The sequence below is a fragment of the Phoxinus phoxinus genome (assembly GCF_949152265.1).
Source record: "Phoxinus phoxinus genome assembly, chromosome: 7".
NCBI classification, from domain to species: domain Eukaryota; kingdom Metazoa; phylum Chordata; class Actinopteri; order Cypriniformes; family Leuciscidae; genus Phoxinus; species Phoxinus phoxinus.
The window spans coordinates 28,786,418-28,806,008 of record NC_136882.1 but is presented as its reverse complement, the minus strand read 5'-3'; positions in this window follow the sequence as shown (position 1 = coordinate 28,806,008).

Sequence of the window (19,591 nt, the reverse complement as noted above, 5' to 3'; positions counted from 1 at the left end):
GGCAGACGTGTAATGTGTGATGGTATTCAGGGTGGTGTGTCTGGGGGGGTGGGGGTCTCGCCTCTGTTTTATTTCATCTCTGTGCACTTTGCATTTGGCTGTCCCGCTCTCCACCTCTCTGTCGGCCCTCCAAAAGGAAACAATAAGGTTTAATCTCCTCCGCTGACAATGATGCATGGCGGGATGAAAAACACTTTTCAGGTGTTGTCATTAAAAAGCCATTTCTCCATAGCCCTGGTGAAAGAAACCCAAAGAAAGGCCCCAAAGTGTAATGCTTTAATACCCCTCAAGCTTTTCATTGGCATCTGCAGAGAACAAGCTGTCGGGATTGTCTTCTCTTTTTCAATTACCTGATCTTTTCAACTTTCTTCGAAATGAAAAACGCACCCACTGCGGAGCTCTGGTGCAGAATCCAAGTCCCTGTTTCCAACTGTTTTCATTCGGTGTGTGTGTGTGTGGTGTGTGTTTCTCTTAATCAAATTCTTATTGTTTATGAGCTGTTTAGCTAGTTGTTTTGAGCTGCTATAACTGTTTTGTGTTGTTGATTCCATACTGCCGAAACCGATTCGTTTTTGAAAATAAACTTGTTTACAGGGATCAAAATTCACACTTCTCAAGCACCAAATGCAAGTAAACTTGGGTTTGCAAGAGGACGGTAACTTTATTAGGAACCGCAATGTTTGGACCTTGATGTAAGACATCCACGATTTAAACCAAAAGGATACAATACATATCCTGAAGAAAACATATTTTGTGTACCTTGCTTGCACATATATGCTTAATGAATGATTCGGTTTATCAGAGCTGACTTTGGTCAATTTTGTGGTATAGCTGCAATGTGGTATAACTTGCTTACATACTTATGTCATACTGAATTGTTGGAAATGCGCTCCAGTGTATTGTATGAACACAAACTATGATGATGAAATATTGTGCAAAAACAAGTGGTTCTGAACACAGCCCATAAGTGGATTACAAACTCAAGGATTTGATGTAACCTGTCAAAACTTTCGTTCACAGTGCGAAACATAAATAAGCTCTTATGAGCTCCTCCTCACTATTAATTTATATTAAATCTGCCATTGATATAATCCCAATGCATCACTGTAAATTAGATGATCAGTTTTTTGCTCACAAATAAAGCCCAATTTGAAATAGAATAAGTTGGATTTCAAGCTGTTGAAAACGACCCCACTGGAGCCTGTGCAGTCTTGTGTGTCGCTTAAGGTGAAGCATGCGCCTGAATATCTCCTTTAAGACGTTTGACACCTGTATCATGGTGAGTGTTTTGATCTGAAAGGGGCAGGTGGTTAAGTGCGCAAAACGTAATCCATGCGAACGGGGCACACGCTTTGGCAATGAGATGTCGTTTACTAGATCACAGCTCCGCAAATATTTATGTTACATGAGATGAGATTAAAGCCGAGCTTCTATGAGAGTGCATGAACTGCGGCACAGATCAGATGAAGAAATGCCTTCTTCTCTTTGAGCGCAACCATACGAGTTCCTTTATTCTACAAAAGATGCACAGCATTTTGCAAAACAAGTGTGGGTTTACACCCCTGCAGTCTTGCGCCAAAGCAGTTGCATGATGCTTTGGGGCAAACAGTGATACAGAAACCTTTTGATTTCAAAATGAAAAACAAAATGTGTATTAGTGTGTCTGTCTGTTTTTTTCCCCTCCCCTTTGTGTGTTTGTTTTTTTGTTTGTGTGTGTATGGGTGGGTTGACTGCTGAAACTGTACTCTCTCCGTTCCTTTCAAAGACACAAATTTCTTCATTTTTCAAAGCCAGATGCAACCACAAGGGTGCCATGTTTTAACAACTGGTTGAAGTTCAGACTTTCAGACTGATGCACATATCGAAACGCTGATGTGGGGGCGTACAGATGCACGAGACAGATGAGAGACGTGAGGAAGAAAGTACGAGAGCATCTCTCTTCATCTCCCATCTTCCCGGATTCTTAAAGCTTATATACAACCGTTTGAGCTTATTATAGGCATAATCCTAACTAATGAACATGTGTTTTCATTTAAGCAAGCTTTGTGAGGAACACCTCGGCAAAGTAACGCCTCTGAGTGCGACATCAAACGGCAACACAAATCGCAACTGCACTTCTTTCTTTGTAAAGATGCTGTTTGTGTTGGTTTAACGCCCCCGTGTTGTTGCGACTCCGCTTAATTTCCCGCCAAACAAGTCACTTTATTTATAACAGCAAAAGTCTCCAGTGGCTAATTACAGCATGGCTCCCACAGTTAGAGGAGCTGCACCCAAAAAACGAAGTGACGTTTTGCCAGTACTGTATTTGTATCTCGAAAAGGGCCTGTGTCAGAGTTCTGCTCATTGCAAGTGTTTGGCCAACAAATCACTTTACACAGCTGCATGAAAGTGAGATCACACAGTGGCAAGGTTGCTTCCTACTGTGCTGTATTAAGAGGATCTGAAGAGTCTGTGAGAGCAGGGCTGGATCGTTGGCTCTGTACCGAGCTCCAGCACTTAGTAGATCATTAGCTGGAGTTTTATTGGAAAGTACACACACACTACACTGCACTGAAATGCTCACTCCTGCTGAGGTTTGGGGTAACCATGATGCCGGCCGCCAGATGGAATAGGTGCAGTTAGGCAGTAGCAAAGATGTCTACGGTATATAATGGAATCAAGGTATCTTACACTCTTGAAAATAAAGGTTACAAATGGGGCGATGCCATAGAAGAACCATTTATGGTTCCTCAAAGAACCTTTCAGTGAATAGTTCTTAAAAGAACCGTGTTTTAGTGCGAAGACCATTTTAATAATATAAAGAACCTTTTTCCACTATAAAGAGACTTTTGTGCAGTGGAAGGGTTCTGTGGGTGTTAAAGGAACCATGTCAATAAAGAACTTTAATTTTGGTAATACTTTATTTTGATAGTCCCCTTTATACAATCTGTTGAGTAGAAGTAACGTTGCACAGTGCATGTCAACTAACTCTCTTCAGAGTATTAGACCAATATCTGCTAACACTTTATTTTGGTGGTAACTTCTTCTACTAACCCTAACTCCTTATTCTACTAACCCTAACCCTACAGTCTACTAATACTCAACTAATACTCTAATGAGAGTTAGTTGACATGTAGGTGCAACGTTTCAATAGTCAGCAGAATGTCTAAGGGGAACCATCAACATTTTGTGTAAACACTATTTCTTATAATGTAGCATGCCCATTCATATCAACACAAAGTATGTGATTTGAAATCTGCCATTTTTGCTTGATTTGAGACCGTCGCCTGAACTTCTCTAGGTTAACAGAAGAATGACATCACAACAGTGCTGGTGACACCACAAGAACATGCGCAGTCCTACACTTTGCTAGTGGCTACGTCAGAGAAAGCATGTCCATTTCACACGTTTAAAGCCCTACAAAAACGGCTACTGCACTGGTAAAACATCTGCTAGAGGAATTAAATGTTGAATGCTAAAATTAATTTAGTCAGAATTCAGAATTTTTGAATGGCTGTCACTGGTGGTGCTCTATGCAGCCAGATGGTGTAGTTACAATAACTACAAGCAGGGGGTAACGGGTAGTAGAGTGATTACACTAAGTTAAGCTATTACTTTAACTACTTTTTCTCAGTAGTAAGATGGTAGCATCGCTAAAAAGTTTTTTATTAATGAATTATTTAGAATTTTTATTAAGAAGCATTGATGAACATTAAACTTCCCTGACAATGAAGCGATGAAGATTTTGAGTGTTTCCTGAACTGGCAAAGCCCGATTTTGTGTATCAATCACACTTAGTTTTGAGGCAGTCCTTTTCAATAAATTGGCCAGCAAAGAAAGTGTTGGGTTAAAGGTTAAAAAAATACAATACACAAGTACACACTAGCTGAAACGTTTGGAGTTGGAGTTGTTGGTGTGTGTGTGTGTGCGTTTGTGCGTGCGTCTGACTGAACCATGAATCAAATGGTGATACCGTGCTGCTTTGACATATCATTATATACATTTGGTGCATTTGAGAAGTTTGTGCTGTCATATAAACAAGACGTACACCGCTTCTGGCAGTGTATATTTATATATATTTTTTTCCATCTTGTATAAAATCAAATTACAGCTCTTTATTTCTTTCCAATATTCTATGTTTATAAAACCTTTTATGAAGTAGCGTACATGTAGAATTTAGCCTCCTTTAGCCATATACCTAGCTCATTTTTCTGAATGATAGGTTTCAGTCTGACTTTAGAGTAGCTGCTAGCTTAGCTTGCCCTGTACATGAGTGAGACGTTCAGGGAAAAAGTTAGCTCAGAGCCGGGCTATGTGCAGTATGTGTCATTAATGTGCTCCCAGGACAGCAGCCACTCCTAGTCTCCCGCTTAATGTGTGACATCACTAGCTGGCAGATTCCCACCCCGCTCAGAGTGGCCACCTGGCTGTAGAGAAACCCAGTCATGTTCCTTCGCCCATAACTTAGACACACATACTCATACACAATCATTCCTTTGCCACAAGAGGAGGGCAGGAAGAATTGGCAGGCCTGTCCGCCTAACGAGGAGGGGCTCTGGGATCAAACATAGGCCCGCTCTGTGTCCCGCCCCGGCCGGGTGTATGTGTCCGTGGCACCCAGACACCCTGCCAGCACAAGGCGATCCATCAGCTCCTCTTAAATTCCTTGCGTCCCGGCCCACAATCATACACCTGCCAAATTGCTCCTTGATATAGCTATTTTGAGAATAGAAATATGACGGCTGAGATGTGTTTTCCCTGTCGCCGTGGTAACTGTGGCAGGGATGGTATTTAATTGGCCCGGGTTGTCCATTTCTTCTGCCTGAAAAAGACCAAACGGAATAGCTCGTGGAACCCAAAAGCTCTCCCTGCAGTGATTAAGACGCAGAGTTCGACACATGTGAGATGGGTGTTCGTGCCGTCCGAGGCCCTTAGCCTGGCTTCCACACGAGTCAAGCAGGTGCCGAAATCAGCGGCGTTAGATCAACTGACAACTGTTGCTTTCGTATGACCCTTTTAGTCTCTGATGAAAATGTTGTTTTCATCACCGCCGCCGTGAATACGACACCCCTGCACGTGCGCGCTCGCTCGCACAGGCGCAAATCTGCCAATCTGTCTCTGCGATGGCCCTAAAACACCCTTTCAAAAAAATCCCTGCTGTTGCGCTGAATAACAAGCAGAGTGCAGGGGCACATGGGGTTAGACCCTGCGTTTAGGTTATGTCTCTTTGTACAACAGAGCTCCTCCATAATTCAGCACTCTGCTCTCTGCCTAGCTTTCTGTTGACAGTGGTGTGATCAAGGCCCGTAATCACATCTGACTTAACTGCACCAAAAGTTCCGTTTGATAGCGGCCCGGATAGGGATCTCACACACAGGAAGTGGGTCAGAGTTCAGCTCCGGTGGCAGGTGTGTGATTTCCCCCCTGAGCGGGACCTGGGGACAGCGGCACGGCCCCGTGGGACGGCGAGCTCTGAGAGACGCGCGGGGTCAGGGGTGGGCGGCTCAGTGATTGATTGGACGTATCAGCGGCAGGGTTATTTTCAGTGCTAATCCCTCCACTCGCTACCTGCTGTGGCACCGCATGCCCGCGACTGACTTAAAACAAGTGTAGTGTGCCAGTTATGAGGGATGACATTGAGCTTAAATTAACTGCAGCTGAAGGCCTCCCTCCCACAGTTGAAACACTATCTCTTTCCTAAAGAATGAAAAAAGGTTTAATATATTCAAAAGCAAATGTATCGGAATGTGCCATTAGGAACATGCTGCTGTTTTTTTTTTACGTGTATGAAACTGACGCAATATCCATATAACTGTAGCATATGGCTATCCATTTAGTTAGCTAAATTTACACAAATGCTGCCAGAGACATCCCACAGAGTCATCCTGATATATGCTGATGTAAAAGGGTTGGGTTTATATCCCACATACACTGTTAAAACTGAATGTCCAGTTGTTACTGTAAAGAGCTATTTCTTCCTAATCCCAAAAAATGTCAGATTAATGTATAATTATAATAATAATAATTCAAATAATATAGACAGATTAATTAAGTTATGTAATATTACGGCAAAATAATTTCGAAAATATTTTGTATATTTAAAATTATTACAAATGTAACAATCAATGTTTTATAGTTATAATACTATGATAATAATTCAAAAATAAATATGTAATATTACACCAAAATAATAATTATTTTAAACTATTCATTATTAAATATTCATTATTATTATTATTATTATTATAGTAGAAGTAGCTGAAGTAGTAGTATAATTATATCCTTATACATTTTATTCATATTTAATAACTATTATTATTAGTGCTTATTAAATATTATAATAGTATCACTTAAGAATCATAATAAATCCAATGGATGATTTTCAAATTATTATGAATAACTCATTAATGTATTATTAGTAGTAGGCTAGTAGTATATACATTATATTATTATTAATTTTATTTATTTATTAAAATGTATTAATTTTAATTACTATCATTATTAGTTATTACAGTTTTTTTCGATTGCTAAACGACAGTGAGCACAACTGGAGCTACATGTGCAAAACTCTAACTACAGTCTGCACAGCAGCAGTTCATGTGGACCAAACTCTAGTTCGTTTTTCATTGCTTGAACACAGTTTTCAAAACTCTACACACTTATCCCATGACTTTAACCACAACCTGCACAACACTGTGGATTTACAGCACTTTTTTCAAATGCTAACACACTGGTGTCAAAACTGTGAACCACACATTCAAAACAGAACAGATTTCAGCCTTGTGCCTTTCAAACACTGCTGATGGCAACTTCAGCTGAAACAGGAGAGAGTTACATCCTTACAGTAAATGAGAACATTACAGGAATATATTTTGTTTTGCAATTATAGAATATTTACACAGATATATATTACAGTAAGTTTGACTGTAAAATATATTTTTACTGTATTACTGTATATACTGTAATATACAACATAACCCAAAGGCTGGCCCCAACAGGAGGAAGAGGAAACATATTTTCAGATGCGCAGGAAAATGCTATTGTCGCAGATTTAAGGTTTTGTACCTGCCTGCATATTCACCCTTCCTCAACCCTATAGAGGAGTTTTTCTCTGCCTGGAGGTGGAAAGTGTTTGGTCACCACCACCCACATGACCAAATGTCTCTTTTGGAAGCCATGTGTGCCGGATGTGAGGACACGAGTCCAGAGGACAGGGATGGATAAGGCACTGCAGAAGGTTCTTCCCCAGGTGCATGGCAAGAGAGAACATTAGATGTGATGTTGATGAAAACCTGTGGCCTGATGCTAGAGAGACGCAGGATTAGCCCCTCAATTATTTGTTTGAATTACATGTACTTTTAGTTTCTACCTTTTTTTCCTCATTACTGTAATTCTGTAAATTACTACAGACTATTGTGAAGCAAACTGCTAATTTTCATTTACCTTAAAGAATTGTTATGTTCTAAAAATTTACTGTAAATAAATCATGTGAAAGAATGTCACTCTTTTCTTTGAAGAAAATATTACTTTGTATGAAGTCACTGAAATTGTTCAAACTGTAAAGATGAAAACTTTGTATTTTCTGTATTGGTGTTTGATGCTAGTGTTTTTACTCTCAGTGTGTTCTGAGTGACAGTGTGTGTTATCTCAGTGAGGGTTGTGCACATTGTTTGGCTGCACTGAGCCTGTTTTGAGCCATGTGTTAAGAGTTGTGTTGCTTGGAGTGAGTTTTGCAGGTGATGTGAACTGTTTAGCTCAGGTGACTGTTGGTAGTGCAGACTGTAGTTAGAGTTTTGCACATGTAGCTCCAGTTGTGCTCACTGTCGTTTAGCAATCGAAAAAAACTGTAATAATAATTAATAATAAATAATAATACATTTTAAAAAATACAATTAGTATGAAGGTGAACTATAATAAATATTTAATATAAATATTTTAAGAATAACATCTTTGATTTGAATAAAACCAGTAGGCTACATTTTGTCACCACATGAACTGCAGTTCTTTTGTAAGATTTTTATTTTATAGCAGATTATTAATAATGGGGAATATCCTTCAGAACAGTTTGGGCATATTTGTATATTTTCTAGCTGCGTGAACTTCATAAGGGACCTTGTTTTTACTGACAAAATAATTGAAAAATGTATCTGTATTTCATTCAAAGCTGTTTGGTTTCAGCTCTTGTTTCAGACACAGGTTGTGGGTAGGCACTGTTGTACTGCAAGTTGTGGGTATGTAAGGATGTCATGGCTTGTTGTCTCACTATATCACATGGTTTCATGTCTCAGGGAGAGGAAAGGTGGGACATTGCTCTTTATAGTGACAGTGCACTTTGTGTCAGCAGGGTTTACAAGGCCACCTCTGCTGACCCAATATGACAAATAAGAGATGATATCTCTGGCAGAGTAGCCATAAACAGACAACCACACCACTTACTAACACCGTAAACCCTGTTTCACCTCCAGCCAGGGTTAGCCAAACCAGAATGCCATGTGGCGTTCATGTTACATCTCTAACCCCAGGATCAAAACTCTTCACTCAGAAGAAGACGAGGAGAAGGCTCCAATACAAAAGTGTTTACTTACAAATATAACTCTAGTGATGCATACAGGATACACACACACACGTTTGTGTGTGTGTGTGTGTGTGTGTGTGTGTGTGTGTGTGTGTGTGTGTGTGTGTGTGTGTGTGTGTGTGTGTGTGTGTGTGTGTGTGTGTGTGTGTGTGTGTGTGTGTGTGTGTGTGTGTGTGTGTGTGTGTGTGTGTGTGTGTGTGTGTGTGTGTGTGTGTGTGTGTGTGTGTGTGTGTGTGTGTGCAGAGTCACCTGTATCATCAGCCTGTGCCACAGAAATGAACATACATTATATATTGCCTTAAACAACATCAATGTTATTCAAATATTAGTTTCTGTCCAATAACTAATTTGCTGTTCTGTTCAATGACTAATTGCCTGTTATGTCAGACATGATAATTTGATGCAGAATTAGATCATTCAATCAAGACTCAGTCAGTTACATGAGTTAAGAAAAGATTGCTTGCATGATAGACAGGATTGTATGCAACGACTAGATTGTATTTACTGACTTGAATGAAAGCATTTACTTTAGACAGAAAGAAAAATCTTGACAAAACATAACACGGGTTTGTTTTATTGTTTACTAATGAATAAACAAGAAATTAATGTTAAGTAACTTACATTTAAACACAGTATTGCCAATATTTATTTTGAGTGAATAATTTGAGTAAATGAGTCAATGACTCACTCATAAAAACATTGTGCAGAGCTATTTCCCTTAAAACACACTAAATGCTTATTTGAGGGCTAATTGTAAACCCTCATTTCCTCATGTTTAAGAATTTATGTGCCCCAAAATCCCTGTCAAGAAAAACTTTCCAGTCTGAGTTAAATTAATTAGATATTGATTTACATATAATTTAGTAGTATAAAACATAAACTGTTGCATTTTATTGGTGCAGAGGTCAAATTAAAGCACAATTAAATTACAGTCTGTTAAACAGACATTTGAAAGTTTGTTTCAAAGTGCAAAGTATTGAAGATCATATGTATATAAAGCTAAAAGTGTACTTGCATGTTGTACATACAACATGTTGTACTTTACAACATGTTGTAAGTGTGTCCAGTCGGGTAATCAAATGTTCTATACACACACTTGAACACTTGGACCAAATACAGGAAATACATAATTTAAGTCAAGTGCAAAAACCATAAGTGTGTATTGGGACAGGCCCATTGATTTTTCATTTCTGAATGAATCAATCAGCATTTTTTTTTACAAACTGGTTCACTGAATGATTCAGTGATTCATTCATGAAGGCGGTCACTTGGCATAAAAATATAACAGAAAGATTCACTGACAGCCCATACACGAATGCACTGTCTGGAACGCATGAGAACCAGCAATAACTATTTTACATTTAAATTATACTTACCAAACCAAAACAAAAATCAGATGTCATAAACACAAGTAAATGAGCACATAACTGCGCATATTTACATATCAACATACTTGCCCTGTCCAGTCGTGGTGTAGCTGGATAGACACCGGAAGAAGAAGATACTATTTCTCTAATTGGTATTTAAAATCAATTGTGCCAGTTTTGACTACAAACCCACAATCTTTAAGTGTTGTTACTCATTTCATATACTGGTGAATATGATGGTGGCTAGTATATGAAGCTAAATTATGATTGCTATTGGCACAAGAAACCTGATATAAATTAATATAATGTGACATATAAGGTATGATATGATATCCAATCCAAGCTATTTTTGATATCTATAAATGTTTCTTTCCTTGTTTATCTGTTCATCTGTTTCCATTCCTCAGGGTAGCTGTCTGAATGCTAATATCGATCCTCTCCTGCAGTACTTTGCCATCAATAATACAAGTCTGATAATGAAAAGGTCTGGAACCATGTTCAGATTGCGTGGTATTAGCTGGCCTCTCTCTCATCCTCTCATGGACTCAGCAGCAGTGTCCAGAGAAAGTGAGATAGTGGCCTGGCCGAGTGATAATCGATAGCTGCCCGCTCTGCCTGGATTGTGTTTCTGTTCTAGGGTTCTGTTTTAATGTTGCTTTTCCCCCTCTTTGGCCTCATTAAAGGATCTGGTTACTCTCAAACAGCTTTTTAATTTAGCCTAATGATTTTTTGCATAATATAAGAGATATGTAGTAAGCCCCAGGGAGAAGATCTTCAAGGTGCCTTTAATGTAAGTGAGCTTTGTGTTTTCATGAGGCTTTATTATTTTTATTCAACTAACTAACATGATATGTCATGAAACAATATACCATGACATAAAAATTTACATTAAAAGAACACAACATATTGTATAACATTATGTTGCATTAGTAATTGCAGTTGGCTAGAAATCATTGATTATGATCTAATGTCGCTCACATATTGCTTTCCCAATAACAATCAAAGAATAATGTTAATTGCAGTGGCCACATTAACAGAGCATCCATCCATCCATCCATCCATCCATCCATCCATCCATCCATCCATCCATCCATCCATCCATCCATTTTTTAGGCAATACAGGACATGACGAAAGGGGAAAACACTAAAACCTCTAGCTCTTAATATGCATGTAGAATGTGTCCATGTAGTCAAATATTTTTTTAGCTTGCAAGTGTTCAAGCAAAATTGCAACTGAGCATGACAGCTAGTGACCAAGTCATTTCATTGTATAAAAAGAGAAGGTTGACATTTTTAAAACTACTCTAGGGTTGCATAGGGAAAAGCCATACAAGTTTCAAGTGACTTTAGGGTGGGTAGGTGACAGTGGTGTGCAGTGGTGTTCTGAAATCACCTTACGAGTGTAAACTAAACGAGCCAATGTACATTGGTGGGTGAGATTTGCATCGTGCAAAGTGGGTATGGCGGTGGGTTACGGCCATTCTTGGACCTGCGAGTTTTGAATCGGGCCCAGTAATGCCGCTCGGATTGCTTTATATGAGACTGCTTCAGCACTGGCTTCACGGCAGAGTACCGAGATGGGCGTGACAACACGGCACGCACCGGGTGACATTCACCCCGGCCTTCCACCAAACCTTCAGCTCGTGTTCGGACCCTACATTTCCAGGGGCAAGAGTTCCCCTAGAACAGGATTCCAGGCATGCTTTTGTCTTCACGGATGCCTCCACCACCGGCTGGGGTGCCACGTACAACGGGTATGCAGTGTCGAGTATTTGGACGGGACCTGCATTGGAACATCAATTGCATCGAGTGGCTGGCAGTACGACTTGCACACTTTACACTGTGGCCGCTGCGTACATTAATCATCAAGGTGATCTAAGCTCCCATCGCGTTCAAGCCATTCATATACCAAGCACAGCCGACGAGCTCTCCCGTGAAGACTCCATCCCAAGGCGGTCCAGCTGATCTGAAGATGCTTCAGACCAGCACAGATAGACCTGTTTGCCTCTCCGAACACATCCCATTGCCAGTTGCACTCCCTGACCGAGGGGACCCTCGGCACGGACGCTGGCACACAGCTGGCCCCAGGGCCTATGCAAATATGCGTTTCCCCCAGTGAGCCTACTTGCACAGACACTGTGCAAAGTCAGGGAGGACGAGGAGCAGGTCTTGCTAGTTGCGCCTTACAGGCCCAACTGGACCTGGTTCCCAGAACTCATGCTCCTCGCGACAGCCCAGACTGTGTCTAGATGGGACGCGGATGACTTAGGTGATCTACCCCAGTCGGTGGTAGACACCATCACTTGGACCCCTCTACGAGGCGCCCTCCTATGGACTGGATATGTACATTTATCTTGCTCCTCAGTTGAGTTCCCCAGCTGGCGAACCCTGTTGAGTTTTTCCACCACCCTCGGCAGTCAGACTTGGCAGAGCGTCTGACGTCAGGCCTTACACTCGTAAGTACACCCAATGGTTGACCCCTGTTCAGCATGCAAAACACAACAATGGAATCAATAAAATGTTATTGTGGCGAGCAGGACGAGGCCAAGGGCCGTGGGAGAGCGGTTTTTGTAACGCTGTACGTTGTTATCGGAAGAAGAAGGCAGGAGACGGCTAACGTATTTTAATACATAAACAAATACAAATCGAAAGTAAAAGACAGTAGCCCCTCATGGACAACTGCTGTCACATATTATAAAACATAAAACACAACATAATTGCATGCCTGTTACTCTCTCGATCTCCACTGTCGTCGCTCTTCCTCTTATGCTTCCGCTCCTCCGTGAGAGATACGAGACCGGTGTGTCGCGCAGGTGTCGCTCATTATTAATCCCGCCACCGGCCTTGCGTCGCTCTCCCACGGCCCTCAACCTCGTCCTGCTCGCCACAGTTATTTAAAGTAAATTATCAAGTACTCTGTACAGTTCTTTTTTAGATACCAGAACTCTCGTGTAAGTGAACTATACTAAGCTTTTGTCAGTACAACATACTATTCCTATTTCACTTTACTTTTTAAGGCAATCAGTTTGTATTATTTTTAAAGTAAGTCTAATTCGATTTTACAGTGTAAGTAGGCGAGTTGTTTACTTAATAATTAATCTTCCTATTAATGTTTTTTGTTATTAACATTTTGTTCATTCAGACAGATTCACGCCGCGAACATGCACGAAAACAAGAGGCGGGATTTATTGCATGAACCAATCATTTCCAACCATAACCAATCATATACAATTATAGTGCGATGGAGGCATTGCCTCCTCTCACGTGACTTCCCCCCATTCATTCTCAATTACCCCCATTAAACCCAGCGTACGCTTTAGGGGGTCTGTTAAAACTCATCAGGGCAGGCAAGAGAGACGCAGACACTGTAACTTTACCTGCTGGTGTCGCTGTTGGACAATGTTACTTTAGAAAAACGATTGACTTTTTAATGTTACATTTTGTAATATTTGCATGATTTTATTTTTGTAATATAAATTATTTTCTCATCCACCTTTTTGAGGCTCTTCCTCCCTTGCCTTCAGTTTAAAGCTAATAAGGTGATTTCTGGGAGATTAGACAAACATTTTGTTACCTACGATAATCGTGGAAAGTCAAAAGCTGCAATAATTCACATTTCCCCTCAATTTGAATGGTCATGATGCTTCTGTGTGTGATAGTGACTATTTGGAGCATGTGAGTTGTAATGCTGAGACTTGGGGAAGGATGGGCCATGCGTGGTTGTGAGCATTAGTCAAACAGACGGGCCCAGTCCCTGATCATCACTCATCCCCACTTCCTTTGCTCTACATGATCCCTCCCTGTCATTAGTGTGTTTGGCGTAAATAATTTAGCTGTGCACATGTTTGGCGAAGTCTAAACACAACCGACACTCAATGAGGCAAAGTGCTTTCAAGCCCCAGTTGATAGCTGACACACTCACAGAAATGGACTCCAAACAACAAACAAACACGAGCGCCACTTCAATCAGGCCCAAATTAAAGCAGGCTCTCAATATTCGCATGCAGACTCATTGATGTGTTTCATGCTTATTTTGGCATGCCGTTATCTACATGCCTCACAGACTCTGTATTCCCAGTCATGCCGTCCTGCCACTCAACATGAGTCCTGCTTCTCTCTGTCTATGAGCGGCACTTTTAGAGGAAATGATGGCTCTCAGCGGACAAAAAAAAATCCATCAGCCTTTTTCTGAGCTGCCAGAGCTGAATATTTGTGTAATCACCAGCGCGTGCATGCCGAACAAGGCTATTCCCCGCTGAAGAGCATTGTACAGCGGCGGTGGCGCTACAAAAGATGACATCACACGCAAAGTGGGTAAACACTTCTTGACATGTTTTCAATATGATTACATTAGAACAAGCAGTGTTTGATTGAAAAGCTAATATTCAAGCCATGCAAATCATCAATCACAAGGAGCGCCATATTAATTATTCAATAAAACAGTCTAATTCAAGAATCAATGTTGGGACCGGGAGAGAGATGAGGGGGCTCCCAGCAGAGAGACAGAGGGGGGATAATAAAAAAGGAATAGGGAATTACCCCTGTCTCAGAGCTGTGGCCCCACTCATCCCCAGCTGTCAAAAACAACTGCCGCGCCTCAGTTTCATCTCGCCAAGTTTAAAGATGACTTTGGAAACACTTGATTTCCCCATCAAACTCGTTAGGTCTTTGTACCTCATTAGTTGTGCTTTTTCCCCCTCTCCTTTCTCCTTGCCTACCTGCCTCTTTACATTTCCCAATTCTTTTTCTTTCCGTCAAAATCATCATTATTCACTCTAACGCCTCACGCTTGCAGTTTGAAGTTTGGAATTGGGAGCTGTGATCTCCAGCAATTACCGACCAGGCCACAATTAATCCCGGGGAATTCATTATTTACATTCCCTTAAACAAACTGATCAATCGGCCCTTCTGTATGGGACCACTATAACGAAGGGGGCCGGAGCTGGCAGGTCTAATCTCATCTAATACAAAGCCTTATGATATATTCTACTGATGTACAACCTCAAAGCTTGTTCACACCAAATTCATATGGCTGATTTTTGGGGGGTTGTAAGGGTCTCGTCTATTAGTTCTGAAACATGCAATATTGATGTCATAATTGAACCCAGAAGTCCATTCAAAGTTTAAGACCATTAAGGAGCTTAGTTTAGCTTCAGTCCCCTAACGAAGATCTCCTGCCTTCATCCGTGATTGACTAGAGTTGAACACGTCCCAAAGCTTTCCTTGATCACACTTTCAAACTTTCTATATTCTAGTACTGTAACCCCAAATCAAAAGTCATAATATGTTTATGTATATAGTAATTCATTATTGTGCTTATGTGTGCAGTCATCTATATCTTTAATGACTGTATTGTATGTACAGTAAATAGAAACTATAAATCAAAAACTAAAAACAAAGTTCATCATGACAAGTTTGTCACTCGCATTTAACAAGCCTTTAAGTTCGAAGGTTTATAGGCCTTTAATGGACAGAAAGATGGATGGATGGATTGGAGATTCTCAGACTTTGTATATACTTGTTCATTATCCTACAAGGTCAGAATCAGTTGCGATTTTGAAATGCAACTCAGGTCCTCAGGGTCCTTATATAAACAAGGTCATTGTCTACGGGAGTGCGAAAAACCCGCACCAGGGGTATTAGTGTGATTCTTTGACCAGCCTGGAGCCTCGTGCACAGAGTTGCATCTGAAAGGCAATACCACAGCCCCTCACCGTGCATGTTAAATTATGCTCTGACTGTCAACAATCACACGTTTATTAACAGCTACAGCCTCCACTGTATTTATTTCTATAATTATATCCCTAGAGGGAATCTCCATGGCATGTCAGACCTATCCGCCTGTGGTATTTATGTGAAATTGTTTGTGTATATGAGCATACACTGTTAAACTGAGCAGCCTGACGATATAAAATGGAAGTATACAGCTGGGCCTACACTGAATTAACATCAGATTCACAGATATGGTATTATGTCATATTTCACTGTCAGACCACAATCCACTGAGGCTCGGAAAGGGCTTAGTTATTGGCTTGCTTCAGACTGATGGATATATAGAACGTTTCAGTCCTTCACAAAGGGAAGTATTGATTGGTGTTGGCTTTGTATTCGCTCTCCATTTGTTGATCAGGCTTTTTGGCCTGAACAGCATGACACATAACAGCCGATGCTGGGTTTCAGACATTGGTCAAGTTGTACAGAGCGCGTGGAGGGGAATGAACATGAGAAATAGTGCTGATTGAATACTGGTAATTTAAATGGACCAATGGAAGTGGTGCTTTTTTTTTTAGCGCACACAATAATAACCATGGCAATCATGGTGCTGATGACTTTGTATCTGTGAGGTATTTTCTTTGGGTATAACATATACATAATAATACCCATATGTGTGCTCGAATATTATATGTACTCAAAACCACTTTTCTTTCATGTTTTTGCTTTGCCTTCTTTATGGTTTTGCTTTTTTTTTACCTGGATTGAAGGTTGAGGGAAGAATGATTTCAGTCCATTGGTCTATTGCTTTATTGCAAATTGAAACTTTGCTTATGGAGTCCTCACCCATTGTTCTTTTTTTTTTTTTTTTGCATGTCTAATGTAGAACTATATAGCCCATATCAAAACTTGAATTATTCACAGTTTAAAATACAAAGTCATTAGACCAAACTCTAACTTGACAAAAAAAAAAAAAAAACATCAGAATTGTCAACACTTGTCTATGTTCCCCAATTTATAAACAAAAAGAAGAAAAAAAAGTGGTTCTCCTTTTCATGTCTGTTCTTGGAAATAATTATAATGAGATGAAAGTGTTTAAATTCTTCGCCATGTTCTCTGCAGTTCAGAAATGTCCCCATTGTCAAAAATGGAGATTGTGTTTTATGTGGCTGTCATCTCCTGTGCTCTCCCTGTCTCCTGTCTCCTCCTCATTCCCACGCCAGAGAACGGGAGCAGGGATAACAGCGGTAGCTAGAGACGGTGAATTCCCTGACAGCGTGGCATGACGGTAGAGGAACTGTATTGGCATGTTGATACCATGCCGAGTTCAATCTAAATGCCAGGCTCTCCGGTCTATGCAACTGAATAGAAAACAGGTAGACTTTGACTGGCACAGGGGAGTACAATTATTTAAAAAAATCTGAATATACACACAGTAGGAGGTGTCAAGAGGCCTGAACACTATCCTAACGGATCAAACAAAAGGTCAAAATGCCCAAGAATGAACATTTTCCACCACAACAATGATTTTTTTATTTCTTTTTCAGCTTTTGGTGTGGCATGCCATTTTAGTATGCAATCATTGTTCAGAATATTTGTCATTATTGGGTGTATGCAACATTGTCCACACATATGTATCCTTTTCTTGTTGATCTAGGCAGTCAAAACAACTTGAGTCAGACAACAGTGGCAGTGTTGATGATGCTGCAAAGACAACAACAAGACCCACTTTATATTAAGTGTCTCAAACTACTATGTACTAACATTCAAATTAATAATTTGATACATTGTACTTATATTTTTTTTAATACCTGCATGTAATATAATTAGACTGTTGACCCTTCCCCTTAACCCTAACCATACCAAGAAACCTGCCCCTTAACCTTAACCGTGTCCTACCTCAATAGCTGCAAAAGTGTTGTGCAATAGAACATTAACCCAATAAGTACACACCTAACAATTTCTAATGCAAGTTTTTAATAAATACCGAACCAGTAGTGGTTATTTTGAGACAGCACCTAAAATGGCCGATTCCCTGATCAGTGCCCTGACTTCTGAACTAGGGATCTGATTGAGACACACCATGTGTCCGAAATCTTTGAGGTTGCATTATTTGAGGGGACAGCAATTATAAACGGCATGCAGCAAACTGTCATACAGAAGGAAACACAGACAAATTTGCCTTGATATTTTGACATATGAAAGGTCTTTGTACCATTAAAACATTGTGCAAGTTTCAGAGCTTTTGGGCCCTATTAACGACCTAAGTGCATGGTCTAAAGCACACAACGCAAGTACATTTAGGGCGTGTCCGAATCCACTTCTGCTATTTTTCCATGCCCTGCGCATGGTCTAAAAGGGTTGTCCCTATTCTCTTAATTAGTAATGGGTGTGTTTTTGGACGTAATGTGCAATGAACCAATCAGAGTCTCATCTCCCATTCCCTTTAAAAGCCAGTTGCACTCACACCATGGCGGATTCGCTATTTACATGGAGGAATTTGAACAAACCTTGTTTTCAGACCAGCACGCCCATGGGCGCAAATGCATTTGCTATTTAAACAACGTGGCGCAGGATGTGAAAATGATAACTGCGTCGGGCTGAAACTAGCAAAACACACTTGCGTCGGGCCTGGCGCCACATTGAACCAGGTGTATAATAGGTCCCTAAAACGTCCTCCTCATTTTAAACAAAACTTTTATTTAATCAAGTTCCAAAAACAGTTTGTTTGGATGTTGGGGGACTTGTGACATCACACTGGCAAATGCATACACATATGCCAGCATCCAGAGCAAGACATCGACGAATAGTTTTACATCATCTTACCATATAGGCCCCGCCCACTGGCATTCAGTCGCTCAACGGACGTGTCCTCCAGCTTCGTGTCAAAATAAAATAGAACCCATTATAATCACTGACACTGGAAACAGTGATAAGTATAAGTAGCCTATACATATGCCTGTTCACTTTACTCCACACGATTGAGTCTGCTGACAAGAGGACAATTGAAAGTAAATAGAAGCATAAAGGAACGTTCGCTTTGATGCGTCCTGTTTAAATAGGTAATTTGCATCTCTGTAGACTTCAGAAGGATACCAGCGTCAGGAACAAGTGGATGGTTTATTTTTAATTTCGTCCTGGATCACGTCGGAGGATCATATGTTTGTTCAGAGAATTTGTCCGCAGATTGTCTTGTGAACAAGGCACAGTGTAATGGAGAGTTTGCAAAGAAACTTTTGTTGACAGATGTAACGATCAGCTCTTGAATCTGACAGCAGCTATATTGCACATCGTAAGTAAACGATTACATAATGGTTTGTCTGTTAAATTCCTGTTTTATATGGATAATGTTTTCAAAACACTTACACGTGCAATAGCGAGTGGCCATTTACTTACAAGCCTTAAATAGCCGTCCCTTAAAATGGATAATTTCAGACAGAGGGTCAGAATGAGGAATGAAAATAATTGTTATAAATACTGTATGTTTAATGCAAAATACCACGTCCCCACCATTGGCATGTACTGGGCAGAGTTAATTCGGTTTTGGAGATCCTGCTTTTGAAAGTTAAGAATAACCAAAAAAAATACTAGATCCTGTGATTGTCTATTTTGTCAGGATTGGCTGTTTAAATCTGTAAAAGTCATTTTTCTCTGTCCAGGGTTTGTGTGAGGCCCTTGTGTTAGCTTTAAGTGAATCCCCTGTTGCTGGCTCTGAAGTGGAAAATGTACTGAGTCTTATTTAATAGGAAAATCAAGCAAACCGCTTATAAAATGGCCATTTATCATTCTCTGGCCCTAATTGGTTTCCTGTGTCCATGTGGAGCAGTAAATTGAATGTGTCCTTTATTTTGCAGCTCAAGCATTGCGAATGTAGTAATCAGCTGCGTTCAGCTCCAGTACATATGGGCAGAGAAAAAATCAAGCTACACATGCAAAGCACATTCCACTGGCCATTAAT